Source organism: Corapipo altera, unplaced genomic scaffold, assembly GCF_003945725.1.
Source record: "Corapipo altera isolate COAL_440 unplaced genomic scaffold, ASM394572v1 64, whole genome shotgun sequence".
In the NCBI taxonomy this organism is placed as follows: Eukaryota; Metazoa; Chordata; class Aves; order Passeriformes; family Pipridae; genus Corapipo; species Corapipo altera.
In genome coordinates this window covers 12,496,355-12,521,618 of record NW_020884893.1, presented here as the reverse complement: position 1 = coordinate 12,521,618, position 25,264 = coordinate 12,496,355, and the positions used below count along the sequence as shown (strand labels likewise).

Here is a 25,264-nt window from a genome sequence, read left to right as displayed (position 1 = left end):
GACAGCTCTTCCTTCAACCTGTCTCCTACTGGCACTTGTTGCACAAGAGAAATCTCAGCTCAATGTTTTAAAAGGAACCCTTTCCTAAAGGTGCCAGCTTCTAGTGAAAAAACATGAAAGTGGTGGGGGTTTTTTGCATAGAAGGTTTGGAAAGTGTCACCTACAGCCTGTCAGAGAGTGACAACCTCTTGGAATCTTTTTTATTGGCACTTCTGTTCTGCAGCATTCGAAGAGAGCAAAGAGCTGATCCTCTGACTTCCATGTTTACTTTGGAAAGGATGTTTCTCCAGGAGAACTGGGATTGTCTCTGGAGAGACCAAGCTGTCATTGACAGACTTGTGCATTCTGACTGCAGGAGGAGAAGGGCCAATTTTATGAAGCTGTGTCTCCCCACATGTGCTGCTCCCACCCTGAGGGGGGGCTGGCAGGGAGCAGGGTGCTGGGGGACAGGGAGTGGTGCCCTTGGCTGGTGCCAGCAGCAGAAAGACAGAACCTGGTCTTCAGGGACCATCTACCTTGTGGTAGAAAATCCTAATGGATTTGTTTTAATTTAGGCCTGGAAGTCAATAGGTTGGCTTTCTCTTCCCTCTTCTGTTTTTGGGATCATAAATTTACTATTTTTTGACCATGAAAGGAGGAACTGGTTGAATGAGAAACTCCTTCATAATGTGCAAGAGTGGCAGAAGGCTCTGGGCAGGCTGGGGGCAGGGTTGGAGGGACCAGGGGCAGGGTGGGACTCTGGGAAGGTGTCCCTGTGCATGGGGGACGAGGGGAGTTCTCCCCATCAGCAGCTTACACTGGGGCTCCAGGGCTGTGCTGTGCCTGTGGGCTTGTGGGGGAGGCTCAAAGAGATTCTTGGCATAAAATCTTGGGTCTTGGATCCTCTTTGCTTAATGGATTGCTCTGTCTCCCTGGTGACACTGCTGCAGCTGCAAGCCACAGAGGCACTTTGGCTAAAGTCCTTGTGGTTTAAAGGAGGAACAGTGGATAGATCTCCACGGCAGGAGCAGGACTGAATGATCCCTGTCCACTCCAGCCTGGGTGAGTCCCAGTTCTGCTGACCTGAGGGACACACCTCTCCGTGTCCCAGGCTCTGGAGAAGAGAGAATTAGTGTGTGCCAAGTTTTCAGTTTATAGAGAAAGATTTGAGATCTCTGCCCAGGAGGCTTTTTTGTACCTTCTTTGGCTTTTGGAAGTTACAAAGTTTATTTTTGTCTGAGTTGGCCTGTTTCTTTAATACATGGTAAAGGTGGCTAGAATCCTGCTTAGACACTTTTTAATATTTTGTATAAACCTAAACAAATACATTAAATAAAGGTCCTTTCACCTCCAGCTTGATGGTTCAAATCCAATCGTGCTTGGGAACAGAACTGTTCAAGCAGTAAAAATAAAACATCTCCTGATTTATGAGTAGGAGTGTCAAGCTTTGACTTGTTCTGATTACTGGCATCACATTATTTGTGAACGTTCAGACAACTGCCAGAAATTCATGGAACACGTTTGTGAATCCCCAAAGTTTCATAAACTTCAGCCTGAGCAGTTATTTGCTTTCTGGTGAAGAAGTGGGCTGGCTGAAGCAGTCTGACAAGACCAGCTCGCTAATGCTCAGGTCCCACAGTAACAATAATGAGTGCAAAGGCTCTTGTTTCTCCTGCACAGCAGAAGGTGGCAATTCTTCTCCATTTTACACCAAACAATTGCCATTTGCTCTCGGGAGCTGTTGCTGCTGGTTTGAGGAAGCCAAGGAAGAAGGGATCCAGCTTGACTTTCAAATCTTGCATTGTTTGCTGGGCCAGTTGTTGGAAAAAAATCTGTTATTTGCTTTAAGGCTGAATTGTTCTATTGGAGAAACCATGGCCAAGTAACACCAGGTTGTGGAGAACAGAGGAGGGGGAAGTGGGGCTGTGGTTCAGAGCCCTGCACAAGGCAGGACACAGAGCTGTTCCCACACGAGTGGATCAGTCACTGTGTGTTTGTACCAGTGTCCAAATCCCTGAAAAGCACAGGGATTTGGCAAATCCATGTGGATTCCACACCAGGAGTAGAGGTGCCACAACTAGAATCTAAAGTCAAAGCATTTCTGTGCTGAGATGACTCTCTCCCTGCCAGACTCTGCCATTCCAGTGGAAGGTGTCCCTGCCCACAGTAGGGGGATTGGAATTAGAGGATCTTTAAGGTCCAACCCAAACCATTCTATGCTTCACTTATTTTTTGGGCATCCAAAAGCAATTGGTGAATCCCAGGCTATGGGAATCTGCTCAAAGCAATGTCAGTGGCTTACAGTGTGTCAGAGGTACTCTGGGACTAATTGCACATGACATTTTGAGCATTTTTTACTGTTCTTTTCCTTTCTCTATGAGTCTTTATATTCTCTCACTGCCTTCTCTCCATCTGCAGAAAGTAAAATTTAGAAAAGGTTATTATAGCTGCTTTGTCACAATATATAGCACCTGCATGGAGAAGTGGCAGGGTAGGAATAACATGGCATGGTTTGCTTCTGCTCTCACTTTGCATGTGTGCAACTTTAAAACGTTACTCGTAATTTCTGTTGGTGTTACAAATAATAGATCAGGTCCACAATTTATTTGCTGAAGGTTCCAACAGATGTGGTGTAATTAACAGACTGTAATCATTAGGTTTTGGAGAGAGGGTGACATATCAATTTTTTAACTGTTTTTTCCACTTAGAAATACATCCAAGTAGTGCTGCCTCCAGAGGGATGTGCACATGGATGGATGTACTTTGTGCATGCCATTTTATACACACTCCCACTTTGCTTTCCAAGTATTAACATGTGTAAATCCCTTTGGCACGTGCAGATATGTGCAAGTGGGTTGTGCATCATAGCATTTATTTGCATGTGGAAGAAAGCACATGTGGAATTGTGTGCACAGGGTTACACTTGCACTGAAGGATTTTGAATGTTTGACCTTAGGTGGTGTCTCTTCATCTGCAACTCAGTGATTCAGTTCCTTTTGCCTTAAAAATAAAGGAAGGATGACTTTGGGTGGAGCAATAGTGATATTATTTTAAGAAATAAACCTTTGAGGTGTGTTGCTCAGTTACACCTCCTTTAATATAGTAACATGAAAACCACAGAGATGGAGGAACCAGTTTTGGTGGGTGCATACAGGTGCAGCTCAGGGGTGCAGGTGTTGAGCTGATCCCCAAGTCTGCAGGGAGCACAACCCAGGGGTTCTTCCTCCCCACACAAGTAACCCTGGGGCTGTAGCACAACACCACGAGCTCTCTGTTATGGTTCCCATCTGTTCCACAGACTCGTCCAACCAGTTGAGTTTTGCTCTCGGGCTGTTCAAGCAGGAGGGGCCTGTGGTGCTGTGATGCCCATTCCCAGAGTGATGCAGGGGGGAATCTCCTGCAGGTGGTTCAGGTTGGGAGTTGTAATGAGCTTCTGAGAATGTTAATGCATGTGTTTGAGTTTTGAGGGTGGTTGAAATGGGGGAAAAAAGGTCTGGAGAGAACTGCTTTTCCTTTACCTTTTGGGAGGGTTCTCAGGATTTTGTCCAGTAGCTCCTAATTTCCACCAATAAACTCTCTTGGTGCACAGCAGTAAGGGTCATGGCAATATCTGAAAACATTGCCCTGAAATGGCATTAAAACCTAAGAAATTTCACTGGGGAAGCAGGTGAGAGCCTTGTGGCAAACCGCTGGGTTATCCACCTCTAAACAGCTGCCATTGATTATTTAAATGCTTTTTTTACATGATAAGTAAATGAGAATACCCCTCTCATGGTACCTACATGGATTGTTTTTTCCTCTTCTTTAGGAGAAATTGTATTTTTCACTTTGTGTCTTTTAGAGGCTCTAATTCAGGTTTCCTACTGTTCTATCCCTTTCTTTAGGGACAGTGCAGGAGGCAGGAATCTGAACTGCCTGATGCTTGAGAAGGTGAGTAATGACTTGGAGAAGACCTTGTGCGTATCTTTTGATCTTTGGGCTTCAGACACCCCTTCACCCATAATTAACTCATGTGTTGACTGATCACCTGAGTGATCAAGGGAGACTCAGTATGTCAGGGGAAACCAGGAAACTATTACTCTATGGCAAAACAGCAATCAAGCCAACTCGTCTGTGATACAAATCAGATCCCTGCAAGAACAAGTCACGTAATGGCAAACTGTGCTGGAGATGGATGAGATCCTAAATCATTATCTTCAATAGCATCAATTATGTTTACAGGGTAAGCCCATGGTATCTTCATGGCAAGCACTACATCCAGATAACAGGAGCAGCAGCAACAACAGAAATTAAAATTACAGCCTGAATTTGGGGAGGGGCAGTGCACTAGACACAACTGGCCAATAAATCAAGACCATCCGTGGGTGAGATGGAGGGGAATGGTAATGGTTATCATGCTGTTGTATAAAATGCACAGCTTAGGGTATATAGATCATTTAAAATATATATGAATTTGAAATCAGCCAAAAGATATGTCAGGCATTTTTCTTTGTAGAATTATGGTATGTTTTTAAAGCCTAAGTGCTTTTCAGTACAAATTTTAGCATGTTTTGCATTCAAATGGAACATCTACTATACGTGTGAAGCCCTTGCACACACTGACTGTAAAAGTGGAGGGAATCACTGGATTTATAGGTTCTTTTGCACATTCTGTCAAAGTCAGCCCTTCTGCCTAATGGAGCCAAGGAACAGGAAAGGCTTTCATTGCACAACTTTGCATAAGAGAGATGGTGTTTGCTGTCTGACACATCACAACCTGTAAACAAAGACTCAAAATAAGTCTGCATTAAAAGAAGGAACCTCAGCTGGGAAGGGATTACATTAATAACAGTTTCTGTAATGTCTTTATCAGCATTTCTGTGGCCAGTTTGTGATAATAAACAGGCAAAAAAAAAAGCTCTTGTTTGAGATGGAAGTAAATTTCAGGCTGATATGAGTGATGTACCTCATAACCAGTTATAATTAGAAGGGAGGCTTCTTACAGCTCTGTTCCTCTATAAATCACAGCAGATATTACCCCAACTTGTACAACAACTATGAAATATGCTATGAAATGTGAAATGCATGAAATAGGTTCTTTTGTTGCAATTTCATTCTCAGAAAAGCTCTAATTTGACACAAGCTTATGCCTTTTTTTGACAGGTTTCTTAAAAATAAGGCCCCAATTCCCTATTAAAATTTCCATTTAGTAAAGTCTTTTTTGTTGTTTTTTTTTATAATCACAGTTTGTGCAAACTGAAAGCATTGCATATTTGGGTACACAGAATCCCTGGAAGAGCTGATTGAAAAAACTCAAGCCAACCTTGTCTACAGCAGAAGCTTCATCTCAAACAAAATTTTACACTGAAGAATCCAGAAATACAGGATAGTAACTAAATAGATGTGTATTTTCCTTTCCTTTTCTGACAGAGTCATCTCTGAGCTGGCCTGATGCCCACCTGCTTTATTCCAGATGTGGCCATGGAAAGTCCCAAAGGAAAGCAACCACAGGGAAGAAAGTCTTGCTGGCTTAATACCTAACAAATACCTAAAAACAAAAGCAAAGTAAGATTCCTTCAGTCTTTTTCTTATATTGACGTCTAAGTTTTTTTCCTATAATTTTATTATATTTTTAATAGAAGATGAATGAGATTATGTCAGAAGTGTGTTCTCTGGAAACAGAAGAACCATCCAGGACTGTTGGTATGGCAGGGCTGTAGCTGCCTCTATGGATCCTAATTGAAAGCTGTAATTGCAAATAAAAACATAATTATATCCCCCAGCCACCTTAACTGAAAGGATTGATTCACAAGAGCAAAGAACTTCTCTATGGGCCAAGTGCTCATGGACATTTTAACCCCCTCGTTTGGGCATGGCCTGGATTTGTTCTTGTGTGGAAGAACATCATGGGCACTGGGGAAGTCTTAGAAAACACCCATGGTTTCCCTTCTCTCAGAGCAGGTTTTTTGACTGAATGTGTTTAGAGGACCTGAGGAGGAATAAAAGATTGTAGTTCCTCCTTGCATCTGCCCATATTACAGGATATTAAATGTACAGCACGTTAAATACACTCAAGGTCTTTTATTGTGAGTGGTCCTGAGAGAAGATGCAAACCCCACTTTTCCTTAAAGGAAACAGTGGAGGCTGAAGATCCTGAACCCCCCTTTGAGAACAGGGCCCTGGAACAGAAGGGGGGGCACTCCCTGTCCTGGCATTCTCTCAGCCCACCAGAACACGAGTATCTCATCACAACTAGGGAGGTGAACACCCAGGACCTTCAAGGTACCAAAACACTTTCAGGGATCTCAGCCCAAGAGATTAGCTCTTCTTTAGCAACCCAGATTATTTTATCTTCAGAGCCAAATAACTCTACTTATGGTGCAGTCTAACAAGCCAGTCATGTCTGCTTAATGTTCTCAGCTTGGAGGAGTAAATCTGTAGGGCAAGAAATATTTTTATAAGACTGAGATTAAGAGCAATGGTGGGGGGAAAGGTTTACACTATGATTGGCTGTAAAAAGAGTGAGATGTCATTACTCAAGGGAGGGTTCAAATATGAGGGACAAACTTAGCTGCTTTAAAAATAAATTAGTGTTTTTAAAGAATTAGACAGAACTCTTGTTTATTAGATGAAATTATCAATTGTTTTGTCTTCCAGAGGTAAACAAAGAGCTGAGAGAGTTTCAATCACTCAGTCTTATGACCTTATGGTCACTGTCCAAAATACCAACAGTAATGTTCCATGCTGGAGAACTAAGGAGAAGAAAAGCAGATACTCAGCAGGGTTAGCCCAGTGTCCTTCCAAGTAATCCCTTATTTTTCCAAAACATTTCCATATGGGGAACTCTGTCACTGAGCAGAAGCACTGAAAACAGTGTGGTCAGAGCTTTGTGTGGATGCTGATATTGGCTGTTGAACACCCAGAAGAGCTGACAGGCTGCAGGGCTGCCCTGCTGGCTGAATGGAGAACTGATGCCTGGGGCTGAAATGTGATTTGTAACATAAACTCCAACCAGCAAACAGGCATCACCATCTGGGAGGGAAGCAGAGAGCTTGGATTAGCTCCTCTGGTGAAGATGAGTACCCAGGCAGAGTCTGAAGAACTGTTGCAGATATGAAACTCTTGCCCTGAACTTGGTGGAAAATTGGTTCAAAACACAAATTTGCAGGATATACTTATTTATGCAGTGGGCCCGAGATGTAACCCTGAATCTAAATCCATTTTTGCTGGGCAAAGTTGAGATCTGGCTCTCTGCTAACCCTGCAAGCCTAGCTACAGTTCACCAATCCTAGAAAGCAGAGGGACTTACTCTTAAGAAAAATACTCTCTTTTTTTTGTGTGTTTGGTTTTTTTCTTTTCTTTCATTTCCCCTTTGTTTTGTTTATTTTTTTATTTTCTTAAAGGGAAAATTTGTTGCAATAACACAAAGCCATCCTGCTCTCTCTGGTTACAGCTGAGTGACACTACACGGCAGCAGAATATGTACAAATTAAACTGTAACAACGTCCCGGGGAGAGGCACAGCAACAGCATAAAAATTCTCCACAGTGCAATATGACTAATGTTGTGTGAAATGCATTCACTGGCGAAATGATGTCGAGGTGTATCTTAAGGAGTTATGCTGCTGGAGATAATGGCTGTAGAAGGGAGCTGAAGGAAGGGAAGGCGAGTGAAGGACGGGAGGTTGCAGGAAGGGCAGCCTGGCTGGGAGGAGGCTGGGGCAGGTGAGGGTGAGCAGGAAAGCTCAGCTCCTCTGGAACACGGAACCATGTGCTGAGCACTCAGTGGCACCTTTCCCTCTCACAGCCTGCTGTGGAGGTTGGGGGTGTGCTGCTGTTCCAGGCACACACACGTGTTTCTGTGCTCCTTCTCACCTCCTTTTATATGGGCTTTTTGCAAACATTTATCCAGAAACACAAGCTGCACATGTGTTAAATATTCTCTAGCTTGTTACTTATAGAAATGTCTTTTTTCCCCCTCTTTCTAGGTACAAAAGAAAACAAAAATCCCAAAGAGAAGGGACTGATTTTTTATTAGCACATCTAAAACAAAGAAATCAGCTCAAATTTAGAGAGAGGATGGCTAGAGTAAACACTTCATTAAGGTGCACTCACAAGTTTTCATCTCATTCCTTAATCTGAGAGTCTTTTTGAAGTAAGTACGTGTTTTGCCTGAATAAGGAACTTGGGTATTGGTAAATTAATTTGATTTTCCTCTGCATTAAACACAGATTTAGGAAAAATATGTGTAGTGACCCATTGTAGCATCATGCTTATCCACAGATGTTTATCTAGCACATGAACATTTTGTTTTCAAAGGAATTTAGGGATTACCCAAGCAAGTCTTTTCTTTAAAATCCAAGTTCCATTTTCCAGAACAGCTGAGGTGAGCTCCCAGCTCACTGAGTGTCTCTTACAAACCTAAGTACTTCTTAAAATCAGAGCACTGGTCAGCAAAGTGGACTTGGCTGAAATAAAACCATTCCCTGGGCAGTGTGTTGCTGGAGTGCAGGGCCTGCTCTCTGGTGCAGTCACAGCCTCTCGAATTACCAGAAAAACAGAGTGTTTTGATGGTGTTTTTGATTATTTGCTGCCTGGTTGGTTACAAAGAAGCAGCTTAGGCTGAAATCATGCAAAAGTTGTTCTTTCTGATGTGTGGGAGCCACGTTAGCCAGTTTTGCTTCTCATTTATTGATATGTACAAGGATGGGAGGTGTAGACCCAGCCAAAAATGCTGGGATCCAACTATTTTCAAAGCCCTCAGATATCCAGAGGGGGGAGTTCATTTGTCTCCTCCTGAAGATAGTGGGTCCCCATGGAACACTTCAGTGGAAGGCAAAGCTCTCCAGAGATGTGGGGTGTGCTGGACTCAGGGTTTCTGTTCTGCTTCAAAGGCAAAGGAGGAGGGAGTCATGTGATAAAATCAGTGTTTTCAGCCCTAAATCTAACTTGGATCGGGGGGTTCTTTGTGAACCTTATAAAGCTTTTTCTCCAGCCAACCACCTCCACTCAGCACTGAGCACGTGCCAGGAATTCCCCAGCAAAGGAAGCTGCCAGAACTCATGGAGTTGGGATAACTCTGCTATCAATCCCATAAAACCCCCAGTGCAGGCAGGGCTGTGGTGTGGCCAAAGGGGAACATCCTCAGCCTGCAGCCCAGGGTCAGGGATGTTGGACCCTCTGTGCTTTTCCAGGGCTGTGCTGGCTCTGTGCAGCAGGATTTCTGTGTGCCCTGTTCCTCTGGGAGATAAACCTGAGCCATGGACTCTGGGGGCAGGAAAGCACGTTCTGGCTCTGCCAGAGTGTGTGCAGTGATACAGCAAGCTCAGCACTGGGAAGGGGGAGAGGCACTCTGGGGCCTGGGCTGCTTTATAGCTCAGCTGATTCTCTTCTTTCCCTCTTCCGTATCCCCTTAATAGCTTGACAGGAGAAATCCAGGGAAGATACAGCCCTGTGATTAACAGTGCTGGGGGCTGGGGAGGGATGACAGGGAAGTGCAGTGTGGCTACCAGCCAACTTCCAGCAAGAAACAGAATATCTGGCTTCCTCTAATCTCCAGAGGAAAATTAAGTTACAAAAACCTTTAGTGGAAACTTTGCATACGTTCAGTGCCATTGCCATGCCTGACAGGGAAAAAAAACCCTGATGTATTATTTAGTTTATAGGGATACAATTAAAGGCATAAGCTTTCCCACCAGGAATGAAGGGGAAGAAATCCTCTTGAAAACTGAAGACAAAACCCCTTTAAACTCCTTGACTGTTTTGTACTGTCAGAGCTCTTGAGAAATTCTCCTTTCCGTGTCAATGGGTGGTTGTGTGAATTGTACTTGGGAACATCTTCCCCATGAATTTCTGCACTTGCATCCAGAGCCCTTCTCCTTTTCCCAGCCATTTGTGCTGCTTCCCTCAGGAGCACTGCAGGGCAGGAGAGGATGGAGGTGGGCAGGAGGCTCCCAACTCCCCTGGGCAGACACTGCCCCAGGAAAGGCTTTGGCTGCTCACACTGCCCCTGAGAGCCAAGGCCCTGCTGCTCATCAAACCCGTGTGTGACAGAGGAACTGCTCCCCTCCTCCCTGTCTGTCATCAGTGGTGATGAAAAATTGGGGAGTTTGATTTAAAAAAATACTTTAGGTGTTAAGTGAGCAACAAGTTGGGACCTATGTGTGTGAGAGAAAGCACTGATTAAAATTAAATGGCCTCCTTATTGACAGGTACATCTAAAGCAGCTGGAGCAACCCTGATGAAAGGATTACTTACATGTTAGCCAGTCTAGGAGAGGAAAAAAAAGAAGCTGGATTGGCTGGTTAGATCCCTGCTTCATTTAATCTTATGGCATGTTGATAGATGTGTGAACTGAGGTTTTTTTCATGTCAGAAACACTGAATAAGGGTCTGAAATGGCATCATGTGGCTCAACACCAAGCATTCCCCTGCCTGGCTGTGCTGTCCTCTGGCTGGTTGCTCAGGCTGGTAGGAATATGGCTCTGTTTGCTCTGAGAGGAGAAAGTACAGTTGCATTTTGCAGTATTTCCCTCTACCTGGTTGCTCCCAACCTTCCTCATGTGATTCCTTCACCAGCCTCACCTGAAGGGAACATTTTCCATGCAGATGAATGTCAGAGCCATGTCTACATGCCATTTCCCTTCTGAGCACTTTATTTCTCTTCAGCCTCAGGGACCTCAACCCCAGGCAAAACTCCATATGGGGCTGAAATTGTACCCTGGCCACAGGAGAGGGATGTGTTTGTGTAAGTGGGCACACACAAAAGCAGATGTGTGCCGTCCAGAATAAAGGAGGCTATTCAGAGGGTCACAAAAAGGACAATTTATGGCCAGTTTCAGCAATTAGTCAGGCCAAAGAAGTGAGGTGGTTCAGTATTAAAACCTCACTGTTTTGTTTACTTTAAAAAAGCAACAGGGAGTTCCAGCTGATGAGCAGAAATACTGAGAGAGGGTAATTAAAGAGAAACAATCTGCAGTGTTTCTCTTCATTTTGTTGTGCTCCCCTTACTCAGTGTTGAGAAACAGAGCTGCTGCTGTCTCTGTGGGAGGGTGGTGTGGGGGTGGCTGTGTGGGCACTTCTGCCGCAGGAATTCACTACTCCCTTCCTGCCAGGCTCCTGCACCTTGCAGTGAATTAAGGTCCTTCCTCCAGAAGTGCACCCAGCAGAGCTCCTGGGTCTCAGGCTATAGGGCCATCCTCTCCTATGACTGTTTTTATTGTGCTAACGGGGGAAAAGATTCCCTTGAAAGATTGATAGCTTCTAAAATACCCCCCAGCCCAAGAGTAACTTCAACTAAGTTAAACCTTGAGCAGGACCCACGCCCCACAGTTAACCACCTTATGTTAGTATAAATATCCTGTTCCATTTGAACTATTTTGTGTTTTATTCAGGTCCCAGTTCTCCTGCTGCCAACACTTGATTTTATGCCACAGTCTCATGAGTAGGGATTTCACAGATGTTTTTACAGACTCCTGAGCAACCCAAAGCTTCGTGCTATGTGGGACCCTTTAAAGTGCAGGTTGTAGGTGTACAGCAAGAAGGTAAACTTTCCATGACTTTTTGTTTTACCTGGTCCATGGGCAACCTCTTCTGCCTTGTGCATCGTGGGGGTGCCTGGGGAAGCTGATGGATGATCTCATGTGTGGGGATAAGAGTGAGAGATGGAAAGTGCAGTGGAATGGCTGGGCATTACTTAATGGAAGTAGTTTAATGAAAGAAAAGATATTTAAATATATGGTTTGATTCACTGCAAATTTGTGGCAGTAGATGGGGGCCTTACTGTAATAAAATTCCCTTGAGTTGGGAAGTCTCTTGGGGGTGGTGTGAATATGCAGCTATTGGTGTGACTTCTTAAAGATCAGCTCTGACCTGACTCAGGCACTTTGTTGTTTCCATGTAACTGCCCATGAAAAAAAGCCAACACAAAAAGGTGGGGATCAATGTTCTTAAACTTCTGTGTCCCATCTTTTCATTCCACTCTGTCCTGATGTCTTCTTTTACTGTCTTCCTTTCCAAGAAGCTGCAAACCCCCTGGCTCCCTGGTCTTGCTGACTACAGACAGCACTTGTGTGAGATCAGGGACGAGCGAGAAGGGAAACACATCCCTGGAACAGGATGGGGCAGGACCAGAACCTCACTGTGCACACCAAGCTGTGGATTCAACATTTCCCTCCTGCAAACATTTCCTGGCAGTGCTGGGCTGGCCTGGAATCCAGACCTGGTCTGCTCAAGGCAGAGCCATTATCCTAAAGTGCTTTTATTGATCTGTCGACTTTCTGTCTCCCTCCTTCTCTTCCTCTCTTTACCCTGCCAGCCTCGTGAAGACTCATATCTTGTCTCATGCAACCAAGGTATTTTAAGGGGAGAACAGTGATTTTGAAGTCAGATTACACAAACTGTACTTGACCAGTGAGACCAGATATCCCCCGAATGGTGTCTGTGGAAGGATTTGTCTACATTTACAAACAGCCCCTCTTCCTTCTCCTCTTATTTTCCCCCTCTGTGTGTGTCCTGGTGTTCTTCAAACAAGCCATGTCAAGGCCCGGTACATCTTCCTTGAGCAGCCTGTTCCCCAGAGGGGCAGTACCATCTTGTCATGCTTTATTTTTGGTTAAAGAAAGCTATAGTAGTAAATCTATACATGTGCTGTGATATCCAACAGTATTAAAGGCTGAGATTTAAAGAGGGGCCTGAAAGAATTAGTGGTTGATGCCTGTGGAAAGCCCAAAAGAGCTGTGTGCCTTACTGGAAATTTGAGGTGAAACATGTTGGAGTGCAATATATTACAGTGACCCGAGCTGCAAATCCTTTGGAGGTGGAGATAAAGGGAGAAAGATTAATACTGGAGAAAATGTTAACAGTCCTGTGTATTACCAAATACTAAAAAAGGGGGTTGGAAGTTGGTTGATTTAATTTGATTTACTATTTCAGTGTTCATAGTATCTCAGGTTTCTGGCAAATTGCAATTCCTTCCAAATTACATTGTTCATTAACTAATTGGTTAAGACACAGACATTTAGTCAGTGGTCTGAAAAATACACAGATAAATACTGAACAGTTAAAAAGGCTAAATTTGGTTATAAGAGTGCATTAACTTTTAAAAAATCTAAACTGTGAGGTCTTTCATATATCTGAATACATCACTATTCACGAATGCAGTACTTGATAAAGAAGTTATCAGTAGTTTATAGTCAGGTGTGCATATTTATGTATAAATGCTTTATAATGCTAATTTTTTAACGTTGAAACAATATAAGTAAAAATATATTTCAGTAAAAAACATAAATTCACATTGAACTCTTTTCTTAGGCTGGATGGTATTTTATCCTGTGAGGAATGCCCATGAAAGTAGTGTGAGTGTTTTCACTGGGAAATATTAATGAGATTAAGGACAAAAACTTCTATGGTCAGATTTATTCCTTATCCAGCTTATTCATATCACCATTAGTTTTCTTTTTATGGAATCTCATGGAGAAGAAGATAAATTAATTTGCACTAATGAAAAGGGTTGCCTGTGCAGTACTGAAACCCTGAAGCTTCTGCTGTTGCTCTTGTAAGGCAGGAGGAGAATCGGCTCTGTGGTCTCAGGTGGGCAGCAGAGCAGCCAGCCATGGATCGTGGGCAGCAATCATGGGCAGGGGCTGCAAGAAACCCACTGGGGAAATGTTCATGGAGAGAATTTATCCAAGCAATGGGAATATAGTGAAATGGGGAGGGGAAAAAAGAAATCCAAGTCTGCTTCCATATTACTGGGGAAGTGAAAACATGTTGGTGATAAGTTTCCCAGAGCATGGGATGCCAACTTACAGACACAGGACAGTGGCCCTGGGGTGAGTTGGGGTTCAGGTGAGGAGCAGCAGGTCACAGCTCAGGGCAGAGGACTTTGCTCCTTGTGGGGCTGTGTCAGGAACAGTGAACTGTCCTTTGGAAATCACAGGCAGGGAGAAGGGAATGGGAGTCCTGGGGGAAAGAGAATCTTGAAAGCTCGAGGCTTGGCAAGCACCCCTGAGTCATTGACTGTCCTGGAGAAACCAGAGCAGCAGCAGAGCTCCTGAGCTGCACCTCTGGGAGTGCAGCACATTCACCTCGTGCACTGGCTGGAGGGAAGAGCCAGAACTGTCCTCCCTCCCAGACACAGCTCACAGTGACACTGCTCAGGGAGAAAGTGTAACTCAGTGTATTCTGAACTAGGCACAAATGTGCATTTCTTTGCCAAAACGTAGAGATTTTGAGGCAATATGGTTTTGAGAGGGGGTGTGTTTGGCCAGTTCTGGAGAAATCCTGATCAAAGCACTGGCTCAGTCAGTGAGATGCTATTAACAACTGCTGTAAGTAGACTGAGAAGTTTGTTTCTGTGTTTCAAAACCTAATTGCTCAGTGAAACTTCCTGAGTAAACAGGTTTCAGGGCCAGAAGAGGCTCATAACCACGCTTGTCTGGTAAGGGATTGTACGATGATAAAGCTGATGTTAGTTCTAAAAGGTAAATTTGTCTTTATACAGAGCAAGGTGAATTCACGGACCTCCCTCCTGCAAGATGCTGTCAGGACAAGCTGGGAAGTTGGATGTCTGAGACAGATCAAGATGATTTTCCAACCACCAGCACGCAAGTAAACACACGATGTAATTTGCAAGCAAGGGAAAACAAGCCAAAAATCACATTTCGAGATATAAATGATGCTTGAGCAGAATTATGTAAAACTGTCTCCTCTGACAGCAGCCCTGAGCATGGATGATACATTTGGTGGGGTGGCACTGCCAAGCTTGCACATGCCAAGCATGAGCTCAGGCAGGTGAGCTGGTCTGCTGGGGGAAATCCTGTGTGGACAGCAGTCCTCTGCTTGGGGCCTCTGGGGCTTTGCAGGAAAGAACTTCCCTATGGATTAGAATGCAGTGTTTGGGATGGTCAGTGACACAGGATTGGAGGCTGTCCCAGGGAAGAGGATTCTGAACTGGGAACTGCCTGGCTTTTTATCTGCCAGCCAGGTGAGCCAGGCAGCCCCACACCTGCTCTGTCAGATGGAACACACAACAAGAGGGAGACGGAAGGGAAATATTCTCTAGTAATTCAGGGGGAGGAGAGAGGCAGGAGGAGCCCTGTGCACCTTTCAGCTGATGCTGACTCGAGCTGCCAGCAGAGCAGTTGGGAGCTGCAGGGTGTGAATCCCACAGGATCCCACTGTAATTAAGGATCCTGCAAGGTGAAGGGGGGGGAGAAAACTGCAATAAGTTCATCAGCAGCATCCCCATCGACCCCCTGCCCTTCTTGGACACCCTTTGGAGATCTTCAGCGTGTTCTGGGTTTGTTTCAGAGCCAGGAACCAACGCTGGCAAATGCAAAGGTGTGAAATGTTGGCCAACTGATCCCAAGTGCCCTACGAGGCACTGCAGGGTGTTACTCTAAGTGGATGATGAGCTCAGTTCAGAGGCTGCGAAGTTAAAGCTTATTACCCTCATTAAGAGATGTGTGTAATGTGGTTTCAGGCTTCTGATATGGTAAACCCAACATTTTCCAAGTGTTTTGTTGTTCTGTCTGTTGTGCTTGGAGGGGAATTCAGTTTCTGTTTTGCACTGGGTCATATTCAGCCCAGAGAAAAGCTTCCTTCACGGAGTTCAGAGTTAGGCAGAGGCTGAGCGTGGGGCAATGTGCTTTGTCAGAACCAGGAGGAGTTTCCCTGTGAACAGAGGGAACAAGGAGCAGGGTGCAGGGGTGTTCAGGAGCCTCTGCTGAGAACCAGTCCTGTGCTGTGAGCACTGGGGCTGAAGTGCCAGGCCATGCAGGGGTCCCTGCCCCGTGCTCCTTGGAGCTCTGCATGCCAGGAGATGGGGTTGTGTTTCTCCCAGCAGGGTGTAAATGCAGAAAGACAGCTCAGGTTTAGCTTTCTATGCAATTTAACAAGCAGGAGCACTGTGGTGGGTGGGGCAGGATCAGGAAGCAGTTTATTAGGTTCACCAGGTAAGCTTTGCACAAGAAGACCTGAGTGTCTCTGCCATGTGCTCCTCCTCTTCTTCACTATCTGTGCCTTTCTTCTCTCTGGGCTCCCACAGCTCCTCCCAGTGATGGAGCACTGGCTCTCCACTCAGCTTTAGTCTCTAGCTTGGGAGGGTCAGGTCAGGAGGGGTTTGAGGTGCTCAGCCCTGCAGTGAAGCCCTCCCTGCCTCAGAGGGCTGCAATTGAAACCAGCTGATCCCACGTCCCTTGCAAACATTTCCATTTCAAACCACTGAAGTTTTATGTCTTTCTAGTAAATTTTTTTTCTTGGGCCTCATAAATCTCATAAAGATCTGGAACAGCCAGTAAATCTGGCCATTCAGATACACATTTTCCAGTAAAGAGGATAATGGTTGCTGTTCCTGATGCCACCTCCCCTCCCCAGCCCTCAGCTGAAGGAGTTCCCCTCTCCCTGCCTGCAGCTCGGGCCAAGCTGAGAGAGGCACAGGGCAGGTCCTGTTTGCACCAAGGACTGAGCCACTGCTGCACCTCTGCTGCCTTTGCCACTGCCCCTACCCAGGACCTGAGCAAAATCATTTGTCCTCTGCACGTCTCAGATCAGGAGAAATAGGTTGGTGCTTCCCTGCTCAGTGGGTTGGGAATGTTGGCTGAACCTTAGTTCTGCTGTGAGAAGTTGCAGAATTCCAGGCTGGGGATCCTCCTAAACATGAGAGTCCACTCTGTCAGCAGGGCCTCAGTGCTCCTGCTCCCTGCCCACCCTGCAGGTTGCTCGGGGCTGGGCTGTGGTTGGCTCTAGTCCCTGGGATAATCCAGAGAGGAACCTTTCTACCTGTGCACCCACAGCAAATCCAGCCAAGTCTCTTAGGCTTGGATTTCCAGGTAGGCTTGAAAGGACATGAACTCGAGGACAGTATAAACCCAAGACTCCTCAGACTTCCATTGGAAATATCAGGCAGAAGTGCCGAAGTTATTTAGAAAAACATACTCTAGAAATAGAACATTGAAAGCATATTTCCCCTTTATTTGTTGTCTCCCAAGTTCAAACAAGCTTATTTCCTTTCCTGCAATGCTGCTTTTGATAATCTTGTGCCAAAGGCACTGAATCTGTTCTTATTGCTGTCAATAGCAAGATGCCTGTTGCTTTTAATGGTTCAGCTATTAAAACACTGCACCCCAGTTGTCTGGCTGTGAGCAATCCCAAGCTATCGCAGTGACAATATGGAACCTTTTTCCTCTCTGAATGTTTCTCTGCAAAGTTTGACCATTTTGGCTGGGGTAAAACATGTGTCTATCTGGGATTCTTTCCAAGGATGAGATTTTGACAGCTGTGCTCATGTTGGCAAAAATCCTGACATCTTGTGCTTGGTTGAAATAGCAGATTCTTAGTGGAGAGGGGTGGGAATCCGATTTCATAGATGAACACTTATGAATTGAAGACTGTGAGCCTGGCCGAGCCCCTTTCACTTGGGTGAAGAGGCTGAACCTCCTCTGGGAACAGGGTGGAGCCTCCCTTTCTCCCCCTGCCCACCTGTGGGCACAGATGGCCCATGGGCAGTGGGTTGGAGCTCTCTGTGCCTCTGCCAGCTTCGTGCAGCAGTTTGGGATATGCCTTGGACAGCACCCACCAAAGTGGGAGTCAGCCTGTTTGCAGTACATGCCTAATGATTTTCATTTACATTTTGGATGTTTGGGCACGACTGGGGGTGGTGTGAGTGAGCTTTCAGTGAAAATCTACCTTTGCAGCCCTGAGCAAAGCTCAGCCTGTCATTTATGCTGCAGAGCCTGTGAAAAAGCAAAGCCTTGCTCTAGTCTGAAGCAGCTTGTTTGGGGGTTTTACAATCACTGTTATGATTAAGATGATTGAGTGTTTTTTGTTTGCCTTTTTTTTTTTTCATGGAATGAAATCTCCATCTTGAACTGGAGAAATATTTCCCACAAACACTGTAATTATTCAAAGCTGATATGTTTCTGCAGTAACCTTCAATGTGATGGACTGTCACTTTTCTGATGAAGAATCACTTGTTTGGAGACTAGAATTCCTATTATCTCAACAAATAGGGAATGGTGGCTCAGAAAATTGTGTCATGAGGTCACCCAGGTTCTCCACATCAGAGCCAAGGATAAACTGGAACAGGTCTGGTGGAAGGTCATCAAAAAGTTTTCAGAAGGTATTTTGCAAAGATTATATTTTTTTCAAAGTTTCCAGTGGCCAGGTAGTTCCTTTATATTTTACCAAGAAAAATAACTTAAAAAAAAAAAAATCACGAGGTTTTAAAACCACATCAACAATAATTTTCCATGTCTGGTATTTCACTGGAAAAACAGGGAAAAATATTTTTTAAAACACAAACAAGATAGTAGTCAAACAACAAACCCCCAAACAAAACATACCTCCTGATGAAAACAATTCAAACAGTTTGTAGCTTAGGGTTAGACACAGAAATTCAGATGTTCACGCTTGCTCTCATGGCAAATGTAAGGTATTTGATGTAGCTTTTAAAGAAAAATCAGCTAAAGTGGCTCAAATTCATTCTTGCTGTGCATTAAGTGATGTATACAGATATTTACTGCCCATGAGAAAGCACTTGGGTAGCCTTTTCATATCTTTAGGTGCTCAAGCCTTTTTTAAGGATTTGGGAGGCTGCAGATCCCTGTTACAGGACAGATGAGTGGGATTTGAAATGGGTAAATCTGGGACAGCCCCGGGGCAAGAGCAGGGGGATGTGTGGGGCAGGCAGGGGAGCTGGAGGTGAGCACTGAGCACAGAGTATTTATCCTTGCATGGGCTGGCCATGCACTGAGTGGCCAAAAAAGTGATCAGTAACTACAAAAATATATGGGAAAAGCTGTAGCCCTTGTGCTTTGCTTGTGGGACCTGTTTGAGGAGCAGAGGGAAGGCCCCTGTGCTGTGTGGGAGGTTAGTGAGTGTGACCCTGAGCGATGCTCAGAGGCCTCTCAAAGTCCTGCCTTAGTGCCGAGCTCTCCCCTTCCTCTCCTACTTGTTTTTTGAACACTAGGGCAAATATTAGCACATCTGGGAGTGCTGGGCTGCTGCTTTTGGAGTACTTGTAGCACCCCTGTTAGCTTGATTAAAACTAACATCCCCATTTCTACACTGAGAAATTCCAGTGGCATGTCTCCCATAAATTAAACTGAAATTCCAACTCTGAGTTGTCTTCTAGTTCTGCAGCAGATCTGTTTACTCTGGAATAGCATAAGGCAGATGTCTTCATCTTTGCTGATTCTTAACAGGTCACAGGCATTGACTTTAAATAACTAAAAGCCTTTAAAATAATTTTAACACATGCTTCCCCCTCCCCAACAGACCTTAACCTTTAGCTGGCCTTAACCAGAAACGCCCAGGATAAAATAATCCTAAAACAGACTGTCATAAACTGAGGAGCAGCTTTAAATATACAGTGTGATCATTACCTGAAACCAGGGAAGAGGTTGGAATAATTATTGCTCGTGTTTACACTTCTGTATCTCAGTGGGTTATGTTCAATCCCTTAATGATGATGATTAAAAACATACTGGAAACACGTGGTAATTAGAGCGAGCACTTAACCGTGATTCCAAAAGCACAGAGGTGGCTTTGAAGTGGGACTGGACACAGTGTGTGTTGCCAAAACATTGCCAGAGTCAGGAGCACCATGCAGCAGGTCCTTGGTAAGCATGGGCACGATGCCCTGTCTGGTTTGGCTCCTGCAGCATCTGCCTCCGGCACCAACCTCAGAACTGCTCCTTGTACGTCAGTGAGGCTCCTGCAGCCCTCAGGAAAAGCTGATTGATGGGGGGTGAAGGATCATGCAAATACTCTGCTTTTTAACTTCTGTAAAGCCAAAGCTGAATTTTGGTTTGTTTCTCCATGGGGGACCTTTGGAGGGCGAGGCAGTGTTTGGGAAGAGGGAAGGAGGAGGAAGTTTGGGGTGACAGCGGGTGCTGGTTTAGGCACTTTGCCCTGCCAGGACTTCAGTGTGGGTACTGACATGAAAGGGAATTCTCCAGCCACGAGCTGTAAACCTTGTGTTTTAGGAGTGTTCCTGTGGGTGAAGGATAGGGGCATGTATTGCAGAATGGATTCCTTTGTTTGTTTCCCCATTTAAACAAACAAAACCACTCCTATTATAATAAGCAAAGAAGGGTGAGTGATGAGGCTTGTGCTGTAAAATCATGTTTGCTGGAAAAGTTGTCCTGTTTTCCATTGCTTAATTTCAGCTGAACAGGGAGGGCATGGAGGCTGGGGAGAACACAGCTACTTTCTTGGAAGTATATTTATGAGCAGTAGAGGAGTCCTCCCAGGGGGGAGCAGTTTAGTGTAAGGAGAGCAGAGCTCAGAACAGGTCCTCCCTGTTCCTTTGGGGCTCAAAGAGATTCACTTGTCCTCATTATCCTTTAATTTTGTCCATCATCTCTCTTGATAATTTTCTCTGCAAGCCCAAATTCAGTTTCTGTGCCCATGCTGATGCCACAGAGAGCACGTGCTTACACCGTGTGTCTCCCATTTGGGTGGTGTTCCTGTCCCCCCACAATGTCCCCTTGCAGATGACTGGCTGTCACTAAAACTCCATACGCCTAAAACAAGGCTTTTCCCCACAGATGTGCTCTTTCTTAAACAATGTGGACACCCTTATGCTCCTGCCTGTCTCTCACACCTCTGGGGATTGCCTTTGCCTCATGTCTCTTTAGGTTTGTGCCTGCAGGCAGTGTTGAACTGGCCACTTGTTTCTCTGTAGCCTCTCTAAAGTATTGCCCCTTGTGCCCCCTGTCCTGGCTCCCAGGCCTGCTCAGGCTGTCACTGCCATGCTCCTCAATCAATGTGACAACAGGGCTAATTCTGACCTTGGCAAATCCCATCTCACCCTCTTCATGCCCACTCTTTATGCTCCAAAAAAAAATCACTTGCCTTGCCTGCCCATCACTCCTCCTGCTGCACCTCCCTTGCAAGTCTTTGCTCTTGGTCATATCAGGCACAATCTACTCGTCCAGCATTCTGCAATTCTGCTTTTGGGTCTCCTGTCCCTCTGCTCAGAGATCACTGATGGTGGCAGATGGAGGGACGTGCAGAGTGAACTGGAGTTTGTTTAGAGAAGATGCAGCAATATCAGGAGTCCACATCCAACTCCACTCCTTTTTCCTTGTTGGGGTGTTCCTTGGAGGAGCCTGACGTTGTACACGGAGTGTCCTGTGCCCTGGCCTGTGCAGGACAGGATCAAATGGCTCTGGTAGGGCTTTGCAGCACACTTGGAGCTGTGTTGCAGCTCAGAACCTCCTGCAGCTCCCAACCACGTGGAACCAGTGTGAGCAACAGACTTCAATCCATTTTCTAAATGAGAGTTTGGGCTGCAAAGCCCAACTGCTGAGCAGTTCCTTTTCCTGTGAGAGGGAAGAGCTGTAGTGAAAGCTGAAGGAAACCCCTGCTGCAGCCCCGTGTTGGGAACAAAGGTCACTGGCTCTGCAGCAGCCAAGTGTGCAGCCCAAGGCCAGTGAACACCTTGAGCCTTGTCCCGAGGCTCTGGGACCTTTGACAAAAGCTGGGCAGGATTCCAGTGCTGAGCCAGAGGAAGGACACTTGGCCCACGTTGCACCTGGGGCATCTCAGCCTTAGTGCAGTGTCACATAAGGCTTTGTCTGAATTTATTTTATTTAATGGCCTTTTTTTTTCCTGGTTATACTGTCACAGGAAATTCTCACTGTTCTATTACCTTTTTCCTGCCGGAACTAACCTTAAAATATAATGAATAAATAAATATATATACATACATATAAAAATATGCAGACAGGAAAGCCATTCAGATCTGCAGAGGCCTTGATAACGCTGCTGATGAGGTTGCCAGCTTTCCCTGTGTCTGAGCTGAACAATTCCCCACCACCTCCCCAAGCCCTGGGAACTCAAGGGGAGGTAGTTGTGAAGCTTCTAATTCCGAGTACAGGTGTCTGGTTTGAAAGACACCACATGCCGTGTTGTAATCTCATTTAGGAAAAAGGTAATTAAATAAAAATGCAGATGTGTTACAGTCACAGTTCCTGAACATCTGAAATGCCTGTCGGGTTTAAAAAAGTAAAGAATAAATCTCTCTGGAGGAGCACTGTCCTCTCATCTGTTGTAATATTATCCAGTATTAGTATTTTAAATAAGAGGAAGAGTTTAGAATGTCAACATCTGCTCTTACCCATCTCTTTACAGCAGGAACGTTGTGTTTAAAACCAAACAGGATAGGAATGCCTGAGCTCCCCTCATTATTCTGCTCTGTGTATCAAAATATTCCTACTAGTGTTTACTTGTTGCACGTTCTGCTCCATCATTTGGTGTTCTCAAGGTGCTGTAGATCATCCAAAGCAGAGCAGTTGTTAGACCTGCTCAGCTCCATCATAACAACTCGGGTACTCACTGATCTTGCTCTTCTGAATTCTTAACTTGAAAAGTGTAAATGCCACTATATTCTGGATAAACTGCTTGAAAAAGATCATTTTGAAAAAGATTAGCCAGCTTTAGGATGGGCTGTTCCCTGGGGAGCAGTAATGATGATGGTAGCAGGGATAACAATAAGCTTACCACAGAATTCATCTGGTCTCAGGCCAGCCCAGTGTTTAACCCCATGCTCAACTCCTCCAGTGTGTTTGCATCCCTGCTGAGCAGAGTTAAGCACATCCTTCAGCTCTTTGCTCCATTGCTGCTGGATTCCAGCACATGCTGCTCCTGTTGTTTGTTTGAGATGTGCTGTTTCTGGGTTTGACCAGCCAGAGTAAACCTTTGGGATTAGCAAAGGCTGAAGAATGGCTAATATATTAATTATTCAGTTTAATTTAGGAGGTTACAACATATATTACGAGGTTTTTGATCTCTCCTTTCCGCTGTTTAACCCTTTTTCTCTAGTGCTACCTGAGGCTGGGAGATCCACAGCTGGGAGTGGAGACTCTTGGCCTTGGAGAAGGAGTACAGAGGTACCAAGCCTGGCTGCATCACTGGGAATCCTGCTGGGAATCTTTCAGTAATGCTGAGGAGTTCTCCTACAGGTACTATTTCTTTGAATTCTTGCTTTTGTTAAACAAAAAATGAACCCCAGAGCGTGGCTTCTTTAGAGAGGTGCAAACCCACACCTTTCTAGTACCATCTAAAATGATTGTCACAGAGTAGGAACTCCAGCTGCAGCAGGTTTTATCCTCTCAGACCCCACTCTGCAGCACTTCCAGAGGAGCAGAGCCCTGTGTCAGCAGCAGCTCCTTGCACAGCTCAGTGATGCTGCAGGTCTGAGCTTCAGGCTGCCAGGGGGTTCTCAGGGCTCTGCCTGCTCCTCACCTGGGTTTGCAGGCACAGAATCACAGAATGTGCTGAGTTGGAAGGGACTCACAAGGATCATCAAGTCCAACCCTTAATCCTGCACAGGATCATCCCTGAGTCAGCCCCTGTGCCTGGGAGGGAGAGCAGCAGTGAGCTGGGGGAGCAGAGACCCAGCAGTGCCCTGAGAGTGCCAGCTTTCCAGCTGGACTCTGGGGTTGTCCCTAAATGCCTGCAAATACATCAGAACCCTTTCATTGTCTCAACCAGGCTTTGGATCAGGGGCTCTTAAGCAGAACAGCACATCTTCTGTTTGTTCCACACTCCTATAATGCTTTTAAAAGAAAAGAAAGAAAAAAAAATCCCCAAACACAAAGCTGAAACGTGCTGTGAGTTTTGCCCTGACAGCCAGAGGTGGAAGGGATGGTTGGCCAGGATTAGAGTCCCAGGCTTTGAAATCTCCTCCTGTGAGTTATGGCTGTGTGTCAGGAGCAGTAAGCAAAGCAAAAGGCAGTAGCTGGGCCGGTGTTCTGCTCAATTGCCTGGGGCCCCAACTGAAATTTAATAAGCAAATGTAAGATTTTAGTGCTTTGGAATGGAAACTTTATGGCAACTTCTTTCTGCAGCCCCTGTTGCAGTGATGTATTGCATGTCTGGGTTGTGCAGTGCACCCTGAGTGCTGAATCCAGCTCTGCTGTTGTGCTCTCAGTCCTGCCTGGGAATTCCTCTCCCAGGCTGGAGACAGGGGAATCTTCAGGTCCCAGAGCAAACTGGTGTTGAATACAGTTGTGGCTGGCATGTGTTCACTGCAGCTCCTTGCACACGTAGGATGAGAATCTGAATGGCTGTGCCAGGTGAGGGAATCTCTGCTGGGGATTTTTTGAAATCCTGTGTTACCAAATCATGTTCAGGAATTGCATGTGGAGAATAGATCCTGGCATGGGGGATGAGAAAAGAGGGGCATGACTTGTTTCAGTGCTGTTTGTCCTTTGGGTCGTTCTTCAGATTTCAAAATACAGAGGTCTTCTATGGGATTCTCTGATTTTTTTATTTTTTTTTTTTTTAAGGCACAGATTCATTTATTGCTCAAGGAGTGTCCTGTCAGAGCTTGTTTGACTCAGTAGTGAGGATGCAGAACCCTTTCATGGGAAATGAGGAAAAAGCTCCTCATTTTAAATCCCCAGTGCCTCTGTTCCTGCACAGGAGCAGGTGAGGAGTGTGTGCTCTGCTCTGTGACCAGCTTCTGTTTGTTATTGTACAGTTTCTTCATTATGATGGTTCACAAAGACTTGTTGTCAGCTGTTCCTCATCTCTCCCCAAGCATGAAAATCTAGTCTTGAGGGTTGTGTGTAGAATCAGATCATATCAGGAGCTGGTGTCAGGAATGCAGTGAGATGGCAAAGGGAGCTTTACCCTTTTCCCAGCTCTCTGCCACTGGTCCCTCTTGTACCAGCTGGTACAGGCCATTTCTTAGGGATTTTCTATGTGTTACTCAATACCTCCAACATCCATTGCCATCTCTAGGAGATGAGGAGGCTGAACAACTCTCAAGAAGTCCTTGAATTCAGTCTAAACAGGAAAAAAAAAGTCCTTTTTACCTTGCACAACTGACTGTTCCACCTTCATGTCCTTCCAGCACATGCAGAGATGTGCAAAGGGCCAGTCAAACACGGAGATCCCTCTCTGGGGAAACCCAGCAAAGCTCCCCACGATCCTGATGCTCCTTGGGCACCTCTCGTGTGCTTTCACTGGGACAGGGCCCCCGTGGAGGCTCTGGCTGTGCATGTACAGCCACTGAGGGCAGAAATGAGAGGAACTTTTTTAAAAAACATGCCTCTGTTTCAGCAAAGTCTCCCAAGTTCAGTCCCTGCGAGGTCCCCATTCCCTCCTCCTGCCTCCTCACGCGTGTGTTTATTCCTGTTTGCTCCTTTCTTTCTCGCAGATGGCAGAGAAATCTTGTCAGTGCTTTTCTGGCTTTGCAGCCTTTTCTCAATCATCTCTCCTTTTGTATCTCCAGCAATGTGCAAATCTGATGCTTTGCTATTTCTGTGTTTCTTTTCTGTGCCATCTCATTGTC

General features: G+C 45.4%; 2 long non-coding RNA genes across 2 annotated transcripts; both read left to right on the top strand.

The window, feature by feature from the left end:
• Positions 1–956: 956 nt before the first annotated feature.
• Positions 957–5,488, top strand: LOC113948467. The gene is made up of 3 exons (XR_003528157.1): positions 957–1,041; positions 3,864–3,909; positions 5,389–5,488. It is a non-coding gene; the product is annotated as an uncharacterized LOC113948467 (long non-coding RNA).
• Positions 5,489–7,950: 2,462 nt separating this feature from the next.
• LOC113948468 lies at positions 7,951–22,903 on the top strand. The gene is made up of 3 exons (XR_003528158.1): positions 7,951–8,111; positions 14,459–14,565; positions 22,786–22,903. It is a non-coding gene; the product is annotated as an uncharacterized LOC113948468 (long non-coding RNA).
• The last annotated feature ends 2,361 nt before the right edge of the window (positions 22,904–25,264 follow it).